The sequence below is a fragment of the Hirundo rustica genome, chromosome Z, assembly GCF_015227805.2.
Source record: "Hirundo rustica isolate bHirRus1 chromosome Z, bHirRus1.pri.v3, whole genome shotgun sequence".
In the NCBI taxonomy this organism is placed as follows: Eukaryota; Metazoa; Chordata; class Aves; order Passeriformes; family Hirundinidae; genus Hirundo; species Hirundo rustica.
In genome coordinates this window covers 33,383,627-33,400,284 of record NC_053488.1, presented here as the reverse complement: position 1 = coordinate 33,400,284, position 16,658 = coordinate 33,383,627, and the positions used below count along the sequence as shown (strand labels likewise).

At 36.0% G+C, this 16,658-nt stretch overlaps 1 protein-coding gene across 1 annotated transcript in view; it reads left to right on the top strand.

Annotated features, from left to right (window-relative positions):
- Window positions 1-16,658, top strand: part of BNC2 (basonuclin zinc finger protein 2) — a 232,223-nt gene that overhangs the window by 79,124 nt on the left and 136,441 nt on the right. The window lies entirely within an intron of this gene.

The following is a 16,658-nucleotide window of genomic DNA, read 5'->3' as shown; positions in this document are numbered from 1 at the left end:
TGTTGGCAGCTGTGCTACCTTACTGCACACAGAACAAAAGCCTCAGGAGTAAAACTCAGAATATTCTACCAGCTCCTTTGTAAAACTGCAACATCACTTCTCTGAGGAAATACTTTGCAGAGACTTTCCTGCTGTGACTTGTCATAATAAAATACCGACAGTTGGGATTTTCCCAAAAAAGATGTAACTGTGGTGTTCTTGCTTTTATGCACGTGCTCTTGAGTCTTTAGGCTGCCCCTTTGTTGTCATGTGTGATCATGTGTGTGGTATGTTCTGCATGAAGCAATGTACCAGGTGTATTCTGAATCACTTCATAGTGAAAGTCTGAAGAAGTTAGATTTTGGTCCTAATGTTTCCTGTGACAACACAAGTCATGTAGTAAATCTTGATATTACACTCATTGTTAAAATCAACAATTAGGAATTACAAGCAGGGGGCATTGTATGTTTTGACCCATAAATTAGGGGAGCAGCATGTCTCAATGTTGCTACTCCAGGCAGAAGACCTTTTCGAAGAAAATGCAGTAGCAGTGGGTGTCATGAACATTGTCTGTGGAGGCATAAATAAGCAATATGGTTAGAAAGTTTTGGATGAAATAGTTTTGGGACTGTGGATTAGGCATCTGAGTACAAATTAGAAAGCTGAAAGGAGAGTAGAGAAGTAGATGAATACTTCTGTTAAGCCAGGGGCTGCACAGAAGAGGTTTGGATCAGATTATTTCACATTATTTGTATGTGTATGGGCATTAGGAAAATATCCATGGATATAGTGGCATACTGAAGACTACCCTTTCGTGATTTTTATGATCATCAGAATCCCTGTAAGCATGTAATTTAGTTACCCATCTCAAATTTATGAGAAAGTATATAGAGCAGTGTGGATAAAAGAAAGAGTACAAACCCTTGTCCTACCCCCTCAAAATTCCTTCTGAGCTTCAGGGTGAATTCCAGCTAATGAAAAAAAAGGGTACTCCCTTTTGGCTGGAAAAAAGAAATTTTAACTCATGTTTGTCTGTTAACAGTCAGAGATGGTGTATGTGGGTGCATGTGCATACACATGTATTTTGATACATGCGCACATAGACAAATGGACTCACAGACACATGGGTTGGGCAGATACTGGAGTAATGCCATTGAATTTTTATTTTTTTTCCCTGTGAAAAACTATCTATGCTTTCTGTAGGGTAAAATACTTATTAAAGTAATTATTAAATTATTCTTAAAGTAATATTTGCCACTTGCACAATTAATTTTCTTGTAAGTAATTTTTTAGATGTAAATATTTTCTGTATCTGTGTTAGCCAAAGCATAATTCTGGCTTTATATACAATTTAAAGACACATCCTCACAAGTGACTTGTAAATTTGGTTTCCTGATTTAGGACCTGTCAAGCTCTGATTACTCTAACCGTTCACCGCTGGGACAGAAGTCAGCTGGAACAGCAAATCAGTACCTACGAGTGTTCAATTAGGCTCCCCAAAAATGAATCTCTGTAGGAGAGACTGTGTATTTTCTGCTATGAAAAAGTTGTATGATATGCCATTAAATTGGCCTGGATTGGAATACGAAAATGTTTATTTCTTGGTTTCTTAATCTACTAGAAAAGGTACTTCACTGAAATATTTTTCTGTAGCTTCTATGCATACCCATAATATTCAGGCGTGTTCTTACTGTCTACAAACCATTTTAATTGTGTGCAGTTTCATGATCGTGTTATGGCAAGTATGGTTGGATTTGGAGTTATAGTGTGGCTTTTCTTCCATGCTCACATAAGAGGGAGTGCCCATGGCAACTTTGTCTGTGAATGAAGAAGAAATTTGCTAGTTAAGCAGTTTTGCTTCCTATATGATTCATCAATTCTGCTTTATTTTTTTGTCTCTCTCTCTCTTTTTTTTTTTTTTTTTTTTTCCTGAGGTAGTAGGGCAGCAGGGTAGTTGGATGTACAGTAAGTATAGGGGTTCAATTAATTTTATGCTAATAATACTACTCATTAACATACACAATCTCTGTTCTTTTTCTACTTGTCCTTGGATTAAAGTAAAATCTGGACCAGATTACAATTAACAATGAAGTACTGTAATAGTATGTCTAAGAGTCAGCCAATTCAGATCTTAATATTAATATCATTATTGTCTTTAATTCTCATAAAGAGAATTTTTTTGTGTGTGTATTGTCAACAGAATTTTTTTGGCTTTGCAAAAATCTACTTCTCATGGGAGAAACTTCTAAAAATATTAACGGAAAGCACTTTTATTGATCTTTTTTTCTGAATGAATAGATTTTTATGTCCAAGGTAAATTTTACGGCAACCATCACCACCTGTACTGAATTTTGTAAGTTCAGTCATTAAGGTGAATTGCAGTGCTATCTTTGATATCAGTGCTATCGTTGATAAGCTTTTGTTGCTTCTATCTTATAATTCAGTCCTTAGCAGTCTTCCTCTAACTGCAAGGTTCACTTCATTCAGCCAAAAAAAATGAGACAAGGAAAGGGAGAGAAAATGTTCATAACTGAAAGTTTTATAAATAGATTTTATATAGATGCATATGTATATTTAAAAAGCTTGACCAAATGATGACTTTGACAAAGATTTAACAAACCAGGAGTGTGAAGTGTTCTGTAGGCTAACAGTTTTAATGGGTTTATCTTAGACAGTTCTTCAGTTGTGAAAGTGTCAGTTAATAATTTACCCATCCCAAGGCACAGTGGAAGCAATCACACTCTGGAGCGAGGTACTCCTGGGCCTGTCGTGGTGCTGAACCTCATCTTGACTCTAGAAATATGCCATTGGATGCGACATCAGCCCTGCGTCTGCACTTTGACAAATGAAGTCTTGTAAGAGCTAAATAAGGCATGGGAAGTTTTGGAAGAGCAAATAGCTCTTCAGCTGATTCCTGCAGTAATGGATTACTGTAAATGTCCATCTGCTGCACATCAGAGGGAACACAGGTAAAAATGAAAGGATTTGGGGCTTTTTGGTACCATGTTTTGGGATGGGTTTTCTGCTGTTTTTTGTTGTTGGGGGCTGGCTTTTGTGTGTTGGGTTCTTTCCCCCCCTGAAATGCCCCCAACCTTCGTCCCCCCATCAAAACCCTGCCAGAACCTCCCAACCCCAAAACTGACAAAAAAAAAAAAAACCAAAACCAAAAAACAAGTTCCCATGCCCCCAAAAGGATCAACCATAAACCCCCCCCATAATGAACAGAAAAATGCAAATGAAACAAAATCCAATGTAGAAAATTCTTCTGAAGTGCAGAGGAACAGTTAGAAACATCTGCGTGATATTTGGAAAGTAAATTTTCTGCTTTGATGATATATTGCAAGAGCCAGAGTTTTCTACCAGAAATGTGAATGTTTAACATAAAAAAGCTCTGAAATATAGTACATTTACCATCACCCTTTACCATGCAATTTGTTCAGATACAGTTGTTAACATGAAATCGCAATAGATTAGGCAATATTTATGTGAATTTTATTCCAGCATTTACTCATTGAATTATCCTGTACTACCAGGATGGTAAGTTTTGTAATTTGTTTTCCTCTGTATGAAGAATGCTTCTCCACAAATATTCACTTTTGCATGCATATTTTTTTATTAGACATTATGCCATTCTAAAGATTTACAGTTATTTAATAGTGATTTATTACAGTAATTTATCCCACCAGCTGTGGCACACTTTTACTGGAATTTGTAAATCAAATGTGTATTGAAATTCACTAGAAACATGCATTTCAGATTCTAATGAAATGTGCTTCAAAATTGTTTCTAGTACTGGGCATCTATATGAATGAAGTGCAATTTTCAGTTTGTATTGTTGCATATAACTTTTCCTCCACCTGTTTTATTTACTTACCAGTCTTGGATGTTTTACATACTACAACATCAGTGAGTCTTGATGCTGCTGTGTGGAACAAACAGCAATAAAACTGTAGAACCATTGACTTGGTCTTCTAAGGCATCAATATCAAGTCATGCACCTGATCTGTGGTGATCAAGTTGCGTAAAGGATTAGGAAGGAAATGTGAGGGCAGTTTCATTGTACTTCTAATTGCTGGTTTTGTGCTGTGATAAAAATTCCATGTCTTGAATTTAGTGAATCGTTAAGAGACACTGAGTGAAATTATTATTTGAGGTGACAGAAAAATGTGTGTGTGCTTGGGAGGTGGGTCAAGAAGGAAGAGAGCATCAGTGAGTTGGCAATATTTTATAGAACATTAACAATATATTTATGAGAGTATTTAATTTTCAGCTTAACTATGAATTCTACATTTAGTTCATTTTAAAGCTCTGGTGAAGCATAATGCTAGTAACTCTCTTTTCAGTTTGTTTTCTGTTACCTGCTATTCTTGGCTCTTTGAAAATCTGTCATGAGCTCTGAGTGTGAAGCACTTTTTAAAATTCCAGCCCTATTTATCAGTTTCCCAATAGTAAAAATCAGGATGAGATAATCCCTTTCTTCTATCTGTTGTCTCTTTCGATTATTCAGGCTATAAACCTTTCTAGACAGGAATTCTCGTTTCTTTTTGCTTGTACAGCACTCAGCACAGCTGGAGCAGAGAGATAGGATCAGCCTGGTTTTAAGTCTCTTAGATTTTGCTTTAATACATATAGGATGTAGCTAACAGCAATGAAGCCATCTCTCAGTTCTTGTGTAAGTAACCCTGAGAGAAACTGTCTACAACTGAAAATTCAAAAAATCTCAGCTTCTTAGAGAGTTTTATTTTTTGAGTTCTGTTCTGAACTAAAAAAAAAAAAGCATCTGTTGCTTCATACCTTGTGAAAATCAACTGCTCTTCATTTCTATACAGTTATAGAATTCCAGCTTGCCAGATAAGCATGTCTTCTTGCTTATGAAAGATCAGAAATAAACTTTGAATGATTTTGATAAAACATGTTAGGATACCAAAAGATTGCTTTTTAGTTTTTTTGAAAGTAAGATTGTCATGACAGGTTTCAAAAGAAAGAAAGGATGGGAAGCATAACATTTCTAAATGGCTTGCCGAAGATTTTAATCTCTGAAATCCTGAATGCATTATAAAAACACATAAGCAAAAAGATAATTTAAGTGTAGTCACCAAAAAGCAATTGGTATAAAAATAATGGTATGTCACTGATTGAGGAACATTTATAAATGTATTTCCATTTCCTGCATGGGGATGAGATAACTTCTGTTGTGTGGTTGCAGGAGCATTCCCAGTAATATGGGAGCTGAGAGTTCAAGGGTAATTTCTTAAATAATTTTAAAAAGAGATTAATTTATTTTTTAAAGGACTCTGCATTATTGGACAGGTAACAGCTGATTTTTTTTTTTTTTAATGCTTTCTACGTATTCTTTTTATGTCAACTTTTGTGCAATTCTTCGTTTAAGTGCACATATGTCACTATGTAGTCTTCTGTGTGTTTACATTAATGCTTATCCTGTTTCCTTTTGAAAAATGGCCTGCAAAGCAAAAAAACCTACTTCTTGTCTGATTTTGCTTGGCTTAGCGTGGTGGGGGTTTTGTTGTTGTTGTTTTGTTTTTGGCTTTTTTTGTTGGTTCCCCCCCCACCCCCTCAAGTCTTGTATTAATTTTCTGTGTGAGAAGGGAGTAAAAATACAGGGAAGATTTTCATTCTTCAAATTTCTACATTGCTTTACTCTTTTAGTCTCTTTGATTTAAAACTCACTGAGATTTTTCTACTTTGGAAGGCTCAAGCCTAGAAGATCATCTCTCTAGAACAGAGAGAAAAGGCAAATTTTTTTGTATTTTTAAGTCAGATTTTATCCCTCCATCCAAATTTGCTCCTAAGAAAAATTTCATCTTTTAAGCAAAACAGGACATACTTTCCTTTCTTGCAGTTTTACTTAAGATGATATTCAGTTCTGCATCTAAGGCTTGTTGTTAAGAGTGACAAGAGAATATCTTCCCACCTACAGAAATCCTTCTTTTTCCTAAAATGAAACTTGAGTTTTGGATTGGTTTGGGTTTTTTATGATTGACTTTTGATATGTTCACAGGAAGTCCTAGAAGTGAGCTGGATCAAAGACACCTAGTAGTTATAGTACTATAACAGTCCTGTGCCCTAATGGCTGTCTCTCTAGTTCTGTTTTTAGCATACAAACAGCCAATAAAGCCCACATTGGTCCTTCTAATAGGTTGCTCGTTTTGTTGCTCATTATTGCTTTTCTCAATGGAAACCAAAAGAGTGACATTAATTTTGGGAAAAGGAGGAAGAAACTCTGGCATCTAACTGCTGGCATCCTGAGGGAGCTTGCTAGTTATCATTGATGCTCAGCCATTTCCATTCCCTGTGTCTTCCTCGTCCTTTGTGAACTAAGATGACTGCAGATGGATGCCAGCTCTGGGGGAACTTCCTTCACTTTACATCAGTGAGCTCCAGGACAAATCTGTTGATGTTAGTGTCCTTCCTTCACATTTTCCAATAACCATCTTATTTTGGGAACTATCACTCCTTGCTGAGATTGAACCTTGCCTATGTTTCCAAGATGTATTTGGCATAAAGTAGAAGAAGCTCTCTTGCAAAATTCGTGAATTTTTGAAAGGACAGCTATGTATCCCACAGGAATTTGCAAGCCCAGTTTTCAGATTAAAAGTAGTAAGAAAAGTAATTTAATCTCAGGTCATAAAATGTTTGTATCCAAAAGACGAAGCTTCTGTTTGGTATACAGCACAAGTAAAAGGCTGAAATACCTACATCCCAGGGGAAAAAAAAACCAAAACCAAAAACAAAACAGGCATAGCCTTTTGTTTTAGGACCCATTAGCACACAATGGGAGATCTTACAAAAATTCAGACTGAAGTAACTTGGAAGTCTTTCCTTATCTGGTTACAGAAATGTCTGAGGTTTGTCCTGCAGAGGACAATATAAGGTATTTTAGTAAGGAGAAGGATATATTATTTCTTCTCTATTGTACATGTAATAGAATTAGAAACACTATTGAAGTGTGGCACAGAGTTTTATTGTGAAGTGCTGGTTAGAACTGCCTTTGTGCCTTTTAGGTGGAGGGTAAACAGAAGAGGGGTATTCTATAAACAAGGACTTGAGCACTGCTACTATCTGGAAAACACTGCACTCCCTCTTTCTCCTATCCTTTAACAAAAACCCAAAAACCTCACGCCTCAAATCCTTGGTATTTCCATAACAGATAGACTTGGAGATACTTCTTTGGTGCCAGCCCTGTAAATCTGTAGCAATTACTCTAAAAACGAAATCCAGTTTAGTCTTTAAATAGTGCTTTTAAGGTCCCTGTGGGTCAGCTTGTCCCAAGTAGGCTATATGAGAAAGCCAAGGCAGGAACTGTCCATCATAATCTTCCTTTAGAACATATTTGCCCCTTTTCCCCAAACATTCCTCTTCTCTCTTCAGTTGTGTGAATGGTGAAAACCGGAAAGCTTCAATTTCAGGTCTAGTTCCTAAAGAAAACCAAGGTGGTTTATTTGTGGGTTGGGAATAGGGGTTGAATTGGCAGAGACTTGTGGGTGCTTTGGAGCTGGAGCACACACAGCTGTGGGTTCCAGATGCTTGCTATCCAGTATTAATGTGGCTTGTCTCTGAAGCCATGGCACGCACAGTACTGTACAAAGGTCCATGCCTGTAGTGGTTTGGGAACTATTCCCAGCAAGAGAAATTTCAGTTTTTAAAGTTAGTTAGGACAAATTTACAGACATACAGTTCAGAATAGATAACCTGAAATTCTGCTTATGAGTTTAATTTTAAGAGAGATTCAGACACTACTACATGTAAAAATTTCAGACTTGATAGAGAGCATTTTGTTGTTTTGCAGGTGAATCAAGGAAGAAACAAGTTTATTTGCCCCATAGTGTCTTAAAATTATAGGAGCTCATCCTCCTGCATTGCTGGCATAACCAGTATGCAAATATTTTAGGAATATACTTACAGTGTTTATATGCAATTAGTGTCTCTTCATCTGCTATGGTAGGAGCACAGAGAACATCTTTTCAATGGAATGGAAAAGAGAAGCACATATGCTTATTTTTTTCCAAATGTGCTGAACTTTTTCAGATATATTTGCCTTTAGGAACTGCATGATTTCCACAACTTTTAAACAGTGAGCCAAGTCATGTTTGTTTTTTCTGAAAGTATGAATGAATTACTAAAATTAGAAATATTTTTTCATTCTATGTTGAAGCCATTTTTTAAGAAATTCACCCAGACTATTGTCTTGTATATTAAATTTAACAGAATAGGAAGTATTTCTAGTTCACTTTTTATAGTAAATTCTGCCCCTGCAATTGTGTGATTTAATAAAGAAATGGTTTTGTATAGTATCTTTCACACAAATTTTATATCCAAAACACTGTGCAGAGTTAATAAAGTTAAAAGTTTTTTTCCTTTTTACTAGAAGTTAAGAGACCCAGACATGAGAACAGAGACATATTGTTTCCAGATGAAGACTGAAAATAGATGGAGAATGAGGGAGAGAACTGCAGCACGGTGGTTCCAGATGGCAGGCATTGCAGAGGGAAGGTTCTTGCAGCCATGTTGGCTAGTATACCAAAGAATGAAAAACCAGTCTGATGCCAAGCAGGGAAAGCTGAAATATAGAATAATGAAAGTAATAATGTAGGAAATTTGTCAAATATTTTTAGAGAAACTAAGTGGGGGTTTTTGTTTGTGTTTGTTGGTGGTGGTTTTTTTTGTTTGTTTGTTTGTTTTTTTTTTTTTTTAACTGACTGAAGAGCTGGATTTGTTTGTGTGCAATGAGGATATTTCAGGTGAAAAGATATTATAAAAACTGAGTTTTACTGATGTTCTGTACTCAGGTGAGCAAAGTGTTTTGGTTGGTTGGTTGATTTGTGTATGTTTTCAAACAAAATAGTAGCTTGTAAGTACTTAAAAGTTTATTGAGTCTTATTGCACTTCTGAGTAGCTTATAAATTATTTAATTGTCTGATGGATATGTGGCTACCTAACTATAGGGCATGAAATATCCTCTGTTCCTCTAATACACTAGAGGAGAGACCTGTTTATAAAGTATTTAGTATTGGTTTTATAATGCACTGTTGTCAACAGGAGACCACGGAGCTCAAAGATCAATCTCATTTTGGCCCACAGTATTAATGCTGCTTTATGAAATTCTGTGACAGGTCACTTAGACAGCAGCTCTTAATGAAAGGACATTGTGCCAGTGTGTGGTCGTGTGGCTGTCTGTTAGTAAGGCATACTTCAGTTGCTGCCAAGGCTGCAGATGAATCTCTTCGTCCAAGTCCCTGAGGTGACTTTGTGGCTGCTGCTACTGCTGGCCAGGTGATGGAGCTCATCATTTCCCCAGTTCTCCAGAGAGAAGTGAGGCGGAGAATGCTGAGTTCTTGCTAATGCAGCTTTTCCTAATAGTCCAGAGAGACAGTAGGACACTGGGCAGTTCAGGCAATTCTGTGTACTGTGAATGTGTCAGTAATTAGAAAAAAAATGTCTGCTCTTCAGTCTTGCATTTGTGCATGTAGTGTCTTTTCAGCTATCTAATATTCAGCTGTTCTATATACTACCAACCCATCTGCCTTCCTTTTTAGGTAATTTTAGTTATTTAATTATGACAGACTTATTTTTTAGACACCAAATAATTGTTACTCGGAAGTGGCACAATAGATTGTACTATGGAGTAATTAGATCATAGACTTAGCTTACACTTAAGCTCTTTAGGCTGTTATGGGATCTAAAGGCCTTGCTTGTTATAGACAGTTTACTAAAAGGATGAGAATAACGATATTAGCTACTAAAGAATAAATCGTTTTGTAAAGGTCTTGTATTAAGCTAGCATCTGACAGACAACGTCTACAGTTTTAGGATGTTTTTCAAAAAATAAATTTTCAGAGCTTATTATTAAAACAATAAACCTTGCTTAACCCAGATAATCAATAGCTGAATGATGCTTTAATATAGTAGTATACCTGTGTAATAATATGTGACAGTGATAATCTGTGGATGTAAACCTGTGTAAATGTGGGGGGTTTCAGACGGAAGTGTTTGAGTTGTTTTTCTCAATGACTTGCATAAATGAGCTTGATGTGTTGTTTGTTTAACCATTGCTGTGAGCTTGCTAATATTCCTGTTGAGTCTTGAACTTGTTCCAGCAGATACAACTGGTTTTGAAATATTTTATTTTAAAGATGAAATACAATTTTTTTTGTGTTATACATCTTCCTATATTATATAGCATGTCAGATGTCCTCTGTCTCCTTAATTCTTAGTAAGTCAAAACAGAATGTCTAAATCCCACTATTATTTCAGTGGTGGGCTATATAGGCACTTCATTAAATGCACAGTTTAAATCAAAGTCTTTTGTATCTACTGTGCTTTGAACCAGATTCTCATACCTTGACAGTGTTATCTATTACCATTTGCTATAAACAATTAAGAAATAATAGATAGTTTCTTGTCAGAAAAAGACACTTGGAAAAGCCACTGATGTGACATGAAAGAATGGACGTGAAACTGCCATATGTGCAGAATAAGCTGCACTGTTTACCTGACTCCAAATTAAGGAGTTTGAGGGAAATTTTTGCTGGATATGTAAAATTCTTCTGAGAAAAGCATATACCTTTTTCATTTAGTGTTTTATCCATATATATGTAGTGATTATTACTAGTTAGAAGTCATGCTTATGTGGAGAATTCCTTTTAAACTTTTAAACAGCAACTAATTACTTGCAAGATTTAATGGGTACATTCGACAAACTGCTATAGCTTGGCATTATATTTGTTTTTTATCAGGTTACTTGTTTTTCTAACCTTCTGCATCCTCCATTTCACATGCATTTTTCTTTTATTTATGTGTAGTTACTGAAATTTTTGATTCTTTGGTTCTCTCTTCTTCACATGTGTGCTCATTCCTCTGTTGTTGAGGAGACAAATTAATATGTTTGACACATCTCCCTTACCAAGTAGAAAAATGTAGGTGTGATCTCCCTCTAAAAAGGAGTTGTAGGTGGCCTGAACTCCCAGTATTGGCTTGCTTAAATAAAAAAAAAAACCAACCCCAACCCCCCCAAAAACTAACAAAATTGAACAAAACACCCCACAACCAAAGAAAACAAGAAATTAAAGTTATGTATTACTAATCACTTTAATCTTAAAGTGATCAGTAATATACAAAAGCTCACAAGAGTTTTCTTCTAATTTCTGTGTTATCCTCCATGTTTATGTTCTTCCCCCTCAAACCAGCAAGTGGACATCAACATCATGTTACATACTGAAGGACAACATATATGGATATAACTGATTTCTCTGTGTGCTTACTTTTTCTGGATTTCACTTTTCTTTTGTTTCTTTAACTTGTTAAAATGTAGCATCTGCATGACTAAAGTCATGATAATCCCTGTTAGATGTTTCATCTGCCAGCAATAGGTCACAGTTTTCGCCTTACCTTTGCTAGTGCCGTGTCTCAGCAGTCTCCATGAGGGTTTTGTGGTATGGAATGCTGATACATAGTTTGACAAAGATGTGACTAGGATCAGTTGCGGTGTGGCAGCTTGATAGGAACTACAGCTCATAACAGAAAGACTCATGATCAAAAGTTGTCTTTGAGGATAAGCATCCTGTCATATCACTTACTAAAGAAAAGGCTGAATAACAAATTTAGAGTAAATAGTGTTTGAAAATATGATTTTTAATTAAAGTGAAAATTCTGGGTTTTGCCGTGCTTCAGTTCAACCTGAAAATTCTTCCAAACAAAAAAAAACCCAAACAAACAGCAAAAATCCAAAAGAACCAAAACAAAAGAAGAGATGTAAAATACAGATGTGGACACTTCCGAATCTTTGTGAATTAGGCATGAACATCAAAGTGAAAAATATGAATGCACAATGGTTTAGATAAGATAGAGAAGGATTCAGCAAGGACATTTGGAACACAGGGCAGGGGACTAAAACTATTCTGTTTCATTGTTGCATGATAGCATAATCAGTCCAATGCATTTTGGTTAAAAATCAGGAGGTGCCTATTAAAACTTACAGAAAAATACTTTATGAAGTAAGGATGACAGGTTTTATAGGGAATACAGTGCTGTCAATATTCTTTTTTTCTTTGGAATGTGGAAATTTGGGTGGATTGTCTGTTCAGAGGAGGTTTCCTTTTTTACCCCCCACCTTTTTCTTTTTCATTTTAGACATCTGTTAACATTTCATAGTCTAACAGATGTTGCAGAGTGAGTCCCTTATATAATTCTTAGGGAGAAGGAGTTGATAAAGAATGACATTACCATGGGTGATTCACCACCTCTTTGAATATGAACATAAAGACGGCTTTGCATAATTTTCAAGGATGAGATTATATTGATAGGATACAAATCACAACTTTGTTGTTATCCATGGATAAAGCATTTAATGTGATTGTTACAGTCTCTGCTTATGCATTATTGTAAGGAAAAGAATTCTTTCATACTTGGTCAAATATATACTTTTTGGAGGCAGTGTGGAATACTCAGCTCCAAAATGTCTTTAAAACAACTCAACTATATAATCTTAGTTGTTTCAGCACAAGCAAGTGCTGATTGTCATGCGATGTAGAGGACCATTTTCATTATTTTGGCAAGAACAGGGACAGTTTTGTCCTGATGAGCTATTAGATGAATAGCAGAATGTGTCACATGAAAAACCACTGATCTTTAACCCAGCTATCTACTTAACCAAGCCTAGAAATGAATAGTGAATGTGGAAAGAGCAAAGGCCAGTTTGCTGTCATTACAAATTAGAGAAACTGTTAATATCTGCAGCCAAATGAACTCTGGGACTTACAGGTACTAGCCAGTAAACTGGTTGAGGTTAGAGAGACTTAGGAGAGGAGTTCAGTAACCATGTATGTTGTGTGTATCAGTCATTACTATTGAAGGTTGGAACATTTGTATAAGAAGACAAATTTTCTGAATATTCTCACAGTGACTTTGATGAATCCTGTGAATGAGCAACAAATATAAGGAACTCTCCTTTAGAATAATTGATTGCTCTTTATCTTTAAATAGAATTGTAAATACTGAATGAAGAGAAATAATAATTCTGTGCTCACTGGTTTATCTTTTTTTTTTCCCCAGGAGTCATCTCGGGGACACTGCTGCAATGTACAATTAATATAAACATTTATACTGATCTCCTAGATGTTTGAAAAACAAATACTGTAAAGATCAGTAACATTTTAAAATGATCAGTTATGGGAATTAATGCTTACAGAAAAATACCATTCTTTCTTGCCCTGCGAGTAGAATCACATTGTCTCCCTACAGTCTTGTTAGCTCATACTAACTGAAATGCAAATTCTTTCCAACTAATTGGACCTCATTGAATGTACATGTACAGTACATAGTCATATGCATGTAGATTTTTTTTTTACTAAATTCCTCTGTAATTATTTTCTTGATTAATATCTAAAGCAGAGACATGGAACAAAAATCTCTTTAAAGAGTTTACATATTATTGAACATTAAGGAGATAGTAACTGTTGCATGTTTTAACAGCTTAATTAATAATACTGAATAATTGGGACAAAAAGAAGAAAATATTTTTCAATGTTTAGTCACTTTGAAGTATTTGCATTAACCCTTTGACTGAACTAATTAACGCTTAAATTGTAAGAGTAATGGAATTTAGAAAGAAGTAGAATACAATTACATTATATAGCATATTCTGCTGGCTAGATTTTCTTCTGGGCATCACCTGGATTTTCTGTAATCACCTTTCCTATCCTTTCCATATGGTGCATTTCTGTATCAGTAGTTTTCAGAGGAGAGATGCAATCAACAAATTATATTTTTAAAGGATTCAGAAAGTCATGCAGATAATATAACTGTCTTTCAAAGTAAGTAATAAGTATTATTTAAAATGAAAATAAAGAAAAAACTCTTAACACCACACACAGTTCACAAAACATGTAATATTTTCAAAAAACGCAAGCAGACAACTGCAACTGCACTATGTATAAGCTCCATTAGAACCTGGATTCTGTAGGCATCTCTTATATTCAGCATCTGGATATTCCCAGGAGGTGAAGATGTAAAATAATTTCACAGATTCTTTTATCTATCAGCACAAATGCCATTGGATAGCAGTAAAACACTTGCAGAACATATTCCTGGTTAAAAATCTATTGAAAACAAGATTTTTTTTTTTTTAATGCTTTTAAAAGGATTTGTTTTAAATACCTTTTGAGCCCTTACCTTGACTACAGTGTTTCAGATTCTCATATGAGCTAGCCAAAGAGGAGAGAAAATGCTCAGTTTGTGCCAGACTTGTATACTAAAGATGTGGGGTTTGCTTTTTTTTCCCTCTTGTTTTCTTCTTTCTACCCTTCCCTCCCCCCGCCCCGCTTCCCCCCCCTTCCCCCCCCCCCCCCCCCAATCTGCAGTCCCATTGCTGTACAGTTGGATGAGGCTTAAACTGCTACTTGAGGAGTTTGGCTTCTGTTGTATTTTTCCTGATTGGTTACTTTTATCTCCTTATTGACTGCTACTTTTCATGTCCCTTTTTGAAATTCAGTATTTCTTGTCTTGGCTTTTCTGTGCTGGCATTATTGTGCCAGGCAAGATGCAGTGAGACACTGTAAATTTAAGGATGACCTGAGCTGGACTGGGACTGACAGACTAAATTTTGTTTCTCCTCTCTCATGTTAGCAGGGTAGGGGGGAAATATATTTTTTTGAAAACACGCTGAAGCTGGGATGTAGAAGTCACACGTTTGACAATTAAATGATAGTCCTCTTTTGATATAGTGATCTAAATGAGCTTAGATTTCTTGTAACGTTCTAGCATTCTGGCCAAGATTTCTGCTTGGGAAGACCAGATTTGGATGTATTAGCTAGTCAGCCTAATAACCCTGTACAGACTGTATTGATTTTCTAGGAGAGAGTTTATGAACTAAATAAACTTGGAGTTGGTGTCTTAATAAACTGCTTCTCTCAGTCTGTCACATTTCGTTACTTAGCTCTGCAGTTTAAGGGAAAAAAAGGCTAATTCTGTTACAGATTGTTCACAGCAGGGTCTCCAAATTAGCCCTTTGTTTTGTAATGCCACCTTGCTTGGGCTGGCTTTGAGCACATTTCTCAGTTTTACCCTAATGAGTTGCAACACTGATAATGTGGCTGATGATCTTTCATTGATTTCACTATCACTTGCTTGTCTGGTAATTGATCCGTTGCTGAGCCTCTAGTTAATTATATCGGCTTTGACATGGCCCGGTCCACTGGGAATTTCAAGTCTTGCAGAATAACAGTTTTAATAAAAGAGTCTATTACTGCAGGTGCTTGCTGCTGTACGCCAGTTGATTTTGTGTGTGTTTGTGTGCACACGCGTGCATGTGTGTGTGCATGGATGGGTGTGGGGGGTGTTTTTTATATTCTCTGGGAGAGGAGAGGACTGCAGGACAGGAAGAAGAAGGGGGGGTGGGTGGGTATGAGATGGAGATAAAGACTGTGAGCGAGAGCGCACAAGAGATGCAGAACGGAGAGGAGGAAGCTTGCTATTGACAGTGTCCTTAAGCCTCCCACAAATAACAGCCATTAGTGGGAAGGTCAGGAGCTGAGCATGCAGCTTGACTGAGGCACTGAGTGCCACTTCAGAAATGAAGAGGCTGGCAAATTTTAGAGGGAGTTTGAGGGGCTAATAGCTAGCTGTAAAGGTACAGCCACTGCTGGTACAATTGACTCCTAAGTGTCATTTTCCCCTCCCCAATAGAGAATATTTTTATTGACCACAAGTGGACTTAATATATTTTAAAGCAGCAGTTCTTGGGGTTCTTCCTTGTTTCTTCTTGGATATTGAATTTGCTGCTTCCAGGACCTTTTTTTTTTTTTTTTTTTTTTTACTTAATGGTGCTGAACTGAAGGAAAGTTTAACAGAAAAGCTTTCAAGAGATGTAGGGTCTAGAGGGGAAGGCACATTTGTGTCAACATAGTGTACATCTTCTCATCTTTTCTCATTGCACACTAATGACACAGAGCTGCCACTGAAGCTCTCTTCTGTTTCTTTTGTTGTTTCAGAGTGAGGTTTATTGTTATTCCTGGGTTAAGAAAAAAACAGTGAGTGGTACATTTGTCCTCCTAAATTTGTAGATTTTATTAGAAGATGAATGTTCCTTATGTTGGAAAGGATATATACATTTATTTATTTATTTATTTATTTATTTATTTTAGCTGTGGCCATTTTTTTTTATGAGATTGCATGAATTTTGTTTTATTTATGAAGTTTTTTTGCAGAGTTACGATTTCTTTTCTGTATATAAAAGATGAAGTGGGTAAGAGAATTTTTCAAATAAGATTAATTTTAAAAAACCCTTTTTAATTAAGAGTCATATTTCAATAGTAGTATTTAACTGGATGTATCATACTGTACCTTAAGTAGAGGAGATCTTAGAGGAAAAACATTGTTTCTTTTGGACTACTTTTTAGCTGTGTGGGACCGGTTTCTTTTCTGCTGTGGTTAATTTCTTTGTTCTTTATGATTTGAAAGGTGTATTGTATCTGCTTCAACCAGCTTCTTAAAAAAACCCCAAAAAACTACTTTTGATCTTTTAGGAGAGGGAAAGGAAGGGCTAGCTTTGTCATTTTTTTCTGTCCTTTCTTGCTTTCGATGCTGCTTAAGACTCTTAGCAGCGGGCAAGAGGAGAGAGGGGTGTGAGAGATGAAATGTGCGTGTGACTTTCTAGTTTTATTTCA